Source organism: Gekko japonicus, unplaced genomic scaffold (genome assembly GCF_001447785.1).
Source record: "Gekko japonicus isolate JY-2015 unplaced genomic scaffold, Gekko_japonicus_V1.1 scaffold2441, whole genome shotgun sequence".
NCBI lineage: Eukaryota > Metazoa > Chordata > Lepidosauria > Squamata > Gekkonidae > Gekko > Gekko japonicus.
In genome coordinates this window covers 248977-257109 of record NW_015175439.1, presented here as the reverse complement: position 1 = coordinate 257109, position 8133 = coordinate 248977, and positions in this window count along the sequence as shown.

Genomic DNA, 8133 nt, shown 5'->3' with positions numbered 1-8133 from the left:
GGTCTCCAGCGAGGATGGCCAAATCCTCCACCGGCACATTGATCAGCTGCGCCGCCGCACGCTACAACTGGACCCCGAGGATCCGGACGAGGACCCGGAGCCGGAGCCACTTCGTACGAGGTCTCCAGCGAGGATGGCCAAATCCTCCACCGGCACATTGATCAGCTGCGCCGCCGCACGCTACAACTGGACCCCGAGGATCCGGACGAGGACCCGGAGCCGGAGCCACCGGCCTCACTTCCGGGACCAGACCCACAGCCACCACTCCGGCAGGAACCCGAGACCCCTCGCCACGAGGAACCAGCCCTTCCTCCAACAGCAGACCCCTCGCCGGGCCCGGTCCACTCGACTCCAAGGGCCCCCGAGACCGAACCAATCGCCACCCCGGAACCTCGCCGCTCGACTCGCCCCAGGAAGCCACCAGCGCACCTGAAGGACTTCGTCTGTGGGTGCATTGCGAACCAAGGGGGGAGGGGTGTAATGTATTCAGCCTGACATGCCCGGACTTGCCCGGGCTGGCCAGGCACAAACTGTCGGTAGCTTGAGTCGAAAGACAAAGGATCCGAAGGATCCTAGCCGGCCCAATCAAAGGGCTAGCTTTCCAGCCGGGAGACCAATGGTCACCCGGTTACTGTAAATAGCCTATTGGGAGTAGGGGGTGTGTTTATGGGTACTTGGTGGCGGGTTTTCTGAATGCATATAAACCGGCCTGCGAGCTGGTCCGTTGTCTTTGTCCTGAACTAAATAAAGGTATGCTTAGCTGAAATCACTCTCCGTCTGCATACTTTTCAGAGCTGGTAGGAATTTGAACTCGGCCCTCCCAGATCCTGATCTGACACTCCACCATGCTGGTTCTCTTTGTTCCTTTTTAAAATCTTGTGTTTTTACAGTACATTTTATAGCATTTAGCAGCCTGAATAGCCCTGAAAAGCCCAATCTCGTCAGACCTTGGGAGCTTGGCAGGGTCAGTCACAGTGAGGGCTTGGATGGGAGACCACCCAGGAAGACAGGGGTAGATATGCAGAGGCAGGCAGGGGCAAACCGTCTGTACTCATCTCTTACCTTGAAAACCCCAATGGGCCTGGCATCACCATGAATCAGTGGCGACTTGATGACTATTGTAATATTCGGCTTATTCATAGAATCATAGAATGTTAGAGTTGGAAGGGACCTTGCAGGTCATCTAGTCCAACCCCCTGCACTCTGCAGGAGCATAGCCGAAAGATAGCCCTAGAACATACCCAAAAGATGGTCGTCCAGTCTCCGATTGAAAACATCCAGCGAAGGAGCATCCACCACCTCCTGAGGCAGACTGTTCCACTGCTCAACCACTCTTACAGTTAGGAAGTTTTTCCTGATATTTAGCCGGTAATGACTCCCTTGTAATTTCCACCCATTAGATCTAGTCTTGCAATCCGGAGCAAGAGAGAATAGATCCACTCCATCTTCTACATGACAGCCCTTCAAATACTTGAAGACTGCAATCATGTCCCCTCAAAGCCTTCTCTTTCCCAGGCTAAACATACCCAACTCTTTCAGCCTTTCCTTGTAAGACTTGGATTCCAACCCTCTCACCATCCTGGTTGCCCTCTTCTGGACATGCTCGAGCTTGTCAACATCCTTCCTAAAATGTGGTGCCCAAAACTGGACACAGTACTCCAGGTGGGGCCTGACCATAGCAGAAAAGAGCGGAACTACCACCTCCCGTGATCTGGACACAATGCTTCTGTTAATGCATCCTAAGATTGCATTCACTTTCTTCACAGCCACATCGCACTGCAGGCTCATGTATACCTTGTGATCAATCGCACTGCAGGCTCATGTATAGCTTGTGCTGCTGTCAAGCCAAGTCCCTCCCATGCTATATCTGTGCCTTTGATTTTTTTGTACCTAAGTGTAGGACTTTGCACTTCTCTCTATTGAAATTCATTTTATTTGTCTCAGCCCACTGTTCCAGCCTATCTAGATCATTTTGAATCCTGAGTCTGTCTTCTTCAGAATTAGCAATCCCACCCAGCTTCGTGTCATCTGCAGATTTGATAAGCATCCCCTCTATGTCTTCCTCCAGGTAATTGATAAAAACATTGAACAACACCGGGCCTAGGACCAAGTCCTGCGGCACTCCACTCGAGACTTCCCTCCACGTAGACGCAGAGCCATTTACGAGCACCCGTTGGGTATGATTTTTCAACCAACCATGAATCCATCCAACGGTTGCACCATTCAGCGCACACTTAACCAGCTTATCCTCAAGGATATAATGAAATATTCACCACATATTTGTTTAAAACATTTGTTTTATTTAAAACATCAAAACCCCTCTGCCATAAGGTACAGGCCACATCCACCCTACAGAACTATCCAAGAATAAAGCAATTACATATCAAATATGGCCAAGTCAACATCAGTAACTGTGTTCAATTCAGTCCAACCAGTCACGATTGATGAATTCTGTTTAAAATCACATGGGGGGAGCAACAAACTCTATCACTTTATCAAACGGGGGAACACAACGATTTGACATGACACCTGACATTAGCAAGACCAGGAAGTGGGAGAACAGCTGGGGGAGGGAGTTCCATGGATAAGGAGCTACCACAGAAAAGGCCCTGTTTCTGGTAGACCACCATCTCTCCTCCAGTTCAGGAGACACACAGGTATGAGCCTCAGTGGCTGATTTCTGTTGCTTGGCAGCCTCATAGGGGAGGATGCAGTTTTTTAAAGTTTTTAATGGTTCCAAGCCATTTAGGGTTTTAAAGGCACTGTGAGCAGTGTCCAGAAGTGAACAGGCAACCAGAGTAGTTCTTTTAAATAGCAGAGAGACATGACCCCAATAGTTCATACCGGTCAGCAGTCCTGCGGCTGCATTCTCTACTTGTGGACTCTTCCAGATAGACTTCAAAGCCAGGTCAGTGGCATTGTAGTAGTCAAACTCAGACCTTTGGGAAGTAGCTCCCAGACAATGCTAGTCTCTGAAGCAGCAACACTTCCCCTGAAGGCAAAAAAAATATATATTAAAAAATCCCCTTAGAGTCTTCCCTGCTACTTGTTATTTCAGCCAAGAGCAAATTTCATATCTCTGAATGCTTTGTTAAACCAGTTGGAGAGCCAGTTTGATGTAGTGGTTAGGAGTGCGGACCCTAATCTGGGAGAACCGGGTTTGATTCCCCACTCCCCCAAATGCAGCTGCTGGTGTGACCTGGGGTCAGTCACAGGTTCTTTCAGAGTTGTTCTCTCAAGAGCAGTTTCTGTCAAGAGCTCTCTCAGACCCACCCACCTCACAGGGTGTCTGTTGTGGGGAGGGGAAGGGAAAGGAGTTTGTAAGCCGCTCTGAGGCACCTTTGGGTAGTGAAGGGCGGGGTATAAATCCAATCTCTTCTCTTCTTTTACTTTGAAATTTCAGCTTGCTTTCCCTCCCCACCTCTTTTTTATGCACAGGCATACACAGCCCATCCTGGCTGGTAGGTATTTATTTTATTTAGAAGAGCTGGAAGGACCCTCAAGGGTCAACCCCCCTGCACAACGCAGGGAATTCACAACTATCTTCCCTCCTCCACTCCCCCAGTGACCCCTGCTCTGTGCCCAGAGGAAGGCAAAAACCCTCCAGGCTCCCTGGAGGGAAATTCCCTCCTGACCCCAAAGTGGCAACGGGCATTACCCTGGGCATAATAAGAAAGGGCCACGAGAGCCGAGCACTGGCTCATCCCTTTCCTGCCCTCCCTCTCACCATCTGCCTAAATTCACAGTGAGTCATAGGTCCTTTCCACACTAGACCTCAAATCCTGGTTCAACCCTCTCCCTGAACTTACATTCTACACTAAACATGAGTTCACCCCTGTAATCATCTCGGGGTATTTTCTGTTTCCATATTACACTGAGGTCACCCCGGTTTCGCCCCACTCTTGTCCCAGGATAAACAGATGCTGTTATAATCAGGGATAAATGCAAGGTATTGTGTCCCAAGTTGAACTCTGATAAAACCAGGGATGCAGGGGTCATTTGGGGGGGGGGGATGCGGGGGAACGCCATCCCCCCGGGTGAGGTGTGGGAGGGCGGGGCCTGGAGCTCCCTGCTGGTGCCCACTGGAGGTCGCCGCCGGCTGTGGGGAGGACACACTTCCGGTGATGTCGGGGTGGTGGTGGCATATGCTAATGAGTTATGCTAATGAGTCCCCCTAGCTCTTTTTCTACGAAATGACCCCTGCAGGGATGAGATTCAAGTGTGGAAAGGCCCATAGATTCAGCATTGCTGTCAGATGGCCCTCTAGCCTCTCTTTTAAAACCCTCCAAAGAAGGAGAGCCCACCACCTCCCGAGGAAGCCTCTTCCACTGAGGAACCTCTCTGTCAGGAACTTCTTTCTAATGTTTAGCTGAAAACTCTTTTGATTTAATTTCAATCCATTGGTCCAAACTTCTGGGGCAATGGAAAACAACTCTGCTCCGTCCTCTATATGACAGCGCCTCGCCAACTTGAAGATGACTATCATGTCACCCTCTCAGTTGTCTCCCCTCCGGGCTGAACATACCCAGATCCTTCAGCCTTGGTCTCCAGCTCCCCCACCATCTGCATTGCTTCACTTCTACCCTGCCTTTCATCCTCTTGGGGATCCAAAAAAGCAGCTTACACTGTTCTCTCTCCTCCGTTTTATTCTCAGAACAACCCCGTTAGGAAGGTTAGGCTGAGAGTGTGTGACTGGGCCAAGGTCACTCAACGAGTTCCAATGGTAGGGTGAACCTGGGTCTCCCAGATCCTTGTCTGACACTCTAACTGCTATACCACACTGCCTCTATGTCCTCGTTGCTAATAACCTCCAATATCCATGATGTATTGAATATATTCCAGGCAAGATCGTCTGCTGCTGAAGAACCATCAGCTGATCCATTGGCAAGAAAATGAGTGTGCCGCAAGGCACTTCTGCTGCCCTCAGTCACATATAGGCTCAGTGCCAGGTCCTACCAGGAAAGTCTGGAGACTTCAGGGCTGGTATAGCCGTAGTAGGGAGCTGGATATGTGGATGCGGAGAGGTCTTTTGGCCAGCCTGGTCAACTAAGAGGTCAGTTCTTACTGAGTGCACCTTTCTCTTTGCCTGCACGGCATGGGAGCCAGCTCTCCCTCGAAAGCAGGATTGACCCATGTTCTGAAATGCCAAAGTCCCTGAGCTTGTCCTCTGAAGCACCATCAGAATCTAAGATAAGGTGCCACATAAATCAACAGGCCACTTGTTTCTCGGTTGGAATTGCTTCCTACACTGTATGCTAGTTTTTATTGATTTAGTGTGCACGCATGCGCGTGCACACACACAGTTTTCCCCCCACTGTACTCAAAACAGTTTACAACTCAAAATCATGCATTAAATGTCTCAGGTAGAGGTCTTTTCCATCACCTACTGCCTGGTCCTTTTAATTGGAGACACTGAGGATTGAGCCAGGGACCTTCTGCATGCCAAGCAGATGCTCTACCACTGAGCCACAGGGGAGAGGAAAATACAAGCAAATTCAGATGTTAACCCTTAGGTGATATACCTTTCTAAGCCCATTTATGTCAATGGAGTTAGAATTCAGCTTGGGGTTGCACTTTCCCATGACTGTTTCTGTTGGACAGCTAAAAGGGACACTTAGGCAGATCATGAGGGGGAGGGCACGAACGCTTGCCTCAGTGCTCAGTTCTTGTGGCCCTTTTTTACACACCCAGGGAAATGCTGATTGCCACTTTGGGGTCAGGAAGCAATCCTGGAGTTTTTTTTGCCATCTTCTAGGCGTGGAACAGCGGTCACTGGGTGTGTGTGGAGGGGGGGAGGTACTATGTGAATTTCCTGCATTGTGCAGGGGATTGGACTAGATGACCCTGGAGGTCCCTTCCAACTCTATGATTCTAGGAGGAAGATGCAGAGCCAGTCAAGTCAACAGAGGGCACCTTGTGGTCTCTCTCACCCCTGTGTCTGATGTAGCTGGGTGGAATTACAGTTGCCAACCTCCTGTGGGACCTGGAGATCTCCTGGAATTCTCCCAGTGACTGAGATGAGCTTTCCCGGAGAAACTGGCAGCTTTGGGAGTGTGTGTGGACTCTGTGGCAGTATGACTGCACTCATGTGTCTTCCCTCCCCAAACCCTGCCCTCCCTAGGTTCCACCCCAAAATCTCCAGACCCAGAGTTGGCAACTCCAGGTGGTATTTACTTACTTACTTACTTATTTATTCATTTATCAATTTGTATCCTGCCTTGCCTTGTATCCGGGCCTCAGTAAGGGGGGCGGCGGGGGAGATATGAGCAGTGTTCCCTCTAAGCTGAGTTAATGTGAGCTAGCTCACCGTTTTTTAGCCTCTGGCTCACAAGGAGGGCTCCAGAGTCCAGAGCAAACTAATTTATGTAGCAGCCATATCGCTCACTCACGACTTTAATGCCAGTCGCTCACAAGGTAGAATTTTTGCTCACAAGACTCCTCCGCAACTTAGAGCGAGCATTGGACATGAGTCCTTCCTTTCCGCAGTTTGTTGAGTAGAACCACCTCGGGAGGGGGAGGTTTTCCTTAGCTGGAGGTCTTTAACAGAATCGTGTATACCAGGCATTTTAACTAAATGTTATTTAGTTATTAACGTGTTTATATCTGTTTGTGCATGTACAGTAAAATGCAGAAATAAATCATCCAGTAACAGACCGTAGATTCACATCCTGTGTAGTTCTTGATGTCGGAAGAATTAGGGCTCTACCGCGGCGCTTCTCCGCCCTCTAGTGGCTAAAGCAAAGATCTGTTTCGAGTAACGATCAAAATGGGGATGTGGAACGGTATCACGTAGAGCCCGATCTCGTCAGATCTCAGAGACTACGGTACTTGAATGGGAGACCACCAAGCAAGACCTTGCCAGGCAGGCAAGGGCAAACCACCTCCGCTTCATCACTAGCTGTTATGTATGGAATGTATGTGTCTTTGTATACGGAGCTTGAGTCTGATGTAAGGTATTGAAAACCAACCTATCAGAACCAGGGAAGTTCTGGAGGGAAGCAAACTAATTGGTCTTTATTTACAATATTTGGCAAGCGTGGCTTGCCAAACCCGGACTGTTTAAAAAGGAGCCTGTTGCTCTGTTGTTTGTCTCATTCTTGATTTCTTCTGACTTCGTTGAGTAATGCTGTTATTACTGTTCACCTGCTGCCTGAGTCTCCTATTCAACACTAGCCTTGAAAGCCCTTTGCTTAGGGTCGGCGCTTTACACGCTTTACACGCAAAAACGTTTCAGGACGACGACGGGTGCTTTAACTGACGGCTCAGTTTGCGGTTCACGTTGACTGATAATCGTGCAAAAGCTATTTTTTTAAAAAAGAAGAAGATTGTATTGGATATTTAAATATGCTCACTTTGCATTGCTTTAGCTCAAATGTTAAGACTCTCGAAGGCAGTTTCCACCACCTGCAGTACTTCCCTCGATTATCTCGCTAGGACTTCTCTCCGGTGCGTTATTTCTTCTGCCTCCTGGCTGCCGGCTCCGCTCTCCTGCTTCGGACCCGGAGGCGTCAGAGGTGTCCGTGGCCGGGAGGAGTCCTATATAGGCGCAGGCGAGCCCCTGCGGAACCGTAAACGGGGGGAGGAGAGATCTAGTCTATTTAAAGCCATTTACACCGCGACCCTAAGCAGGATTTTACGCCCTTCTACACTCACTGACTTCCAAGGAAGCAGAAGGGCGCAGCTCTGTTTAGGACTGCGCCGTCGCCAGCATTCAAGGCGCCTGGGAGCCGAATGTCCTCGCAGGGAGGAGGAGGAGGAGGAGGGGCGGGGGGCGAGACGCTTCCCACCAGCGACGCCGCTCCTTCCGAGGCAGCCGCCGAAGGGATCTCCGACGACTCCCCAAAGTCCAGGTCGCCGGAATCAGCGCTGCTGGTCTTGACTTGAAGGTGCCCCTAGTCAGCAGAGTAGCCCCCCGCCTGGGATTCTCGCAGCCCCGGACGCCCGGCGTCTCCCTCCAAGCCAAGACCCCACCACCCCACCCGACGGCCTGCTCTCGGCCACGCACGCGGTCTCCGAAAGCGACGGGAGCAGGCCCGGCGGCGGGATAAAACCAACGGGCAGGCATGACGACGGCGAAGGAGGCCTCGGCGAATGGCGAGAGTGGCCGGCCAGGCCAGCCACTGCCTGCCGGGG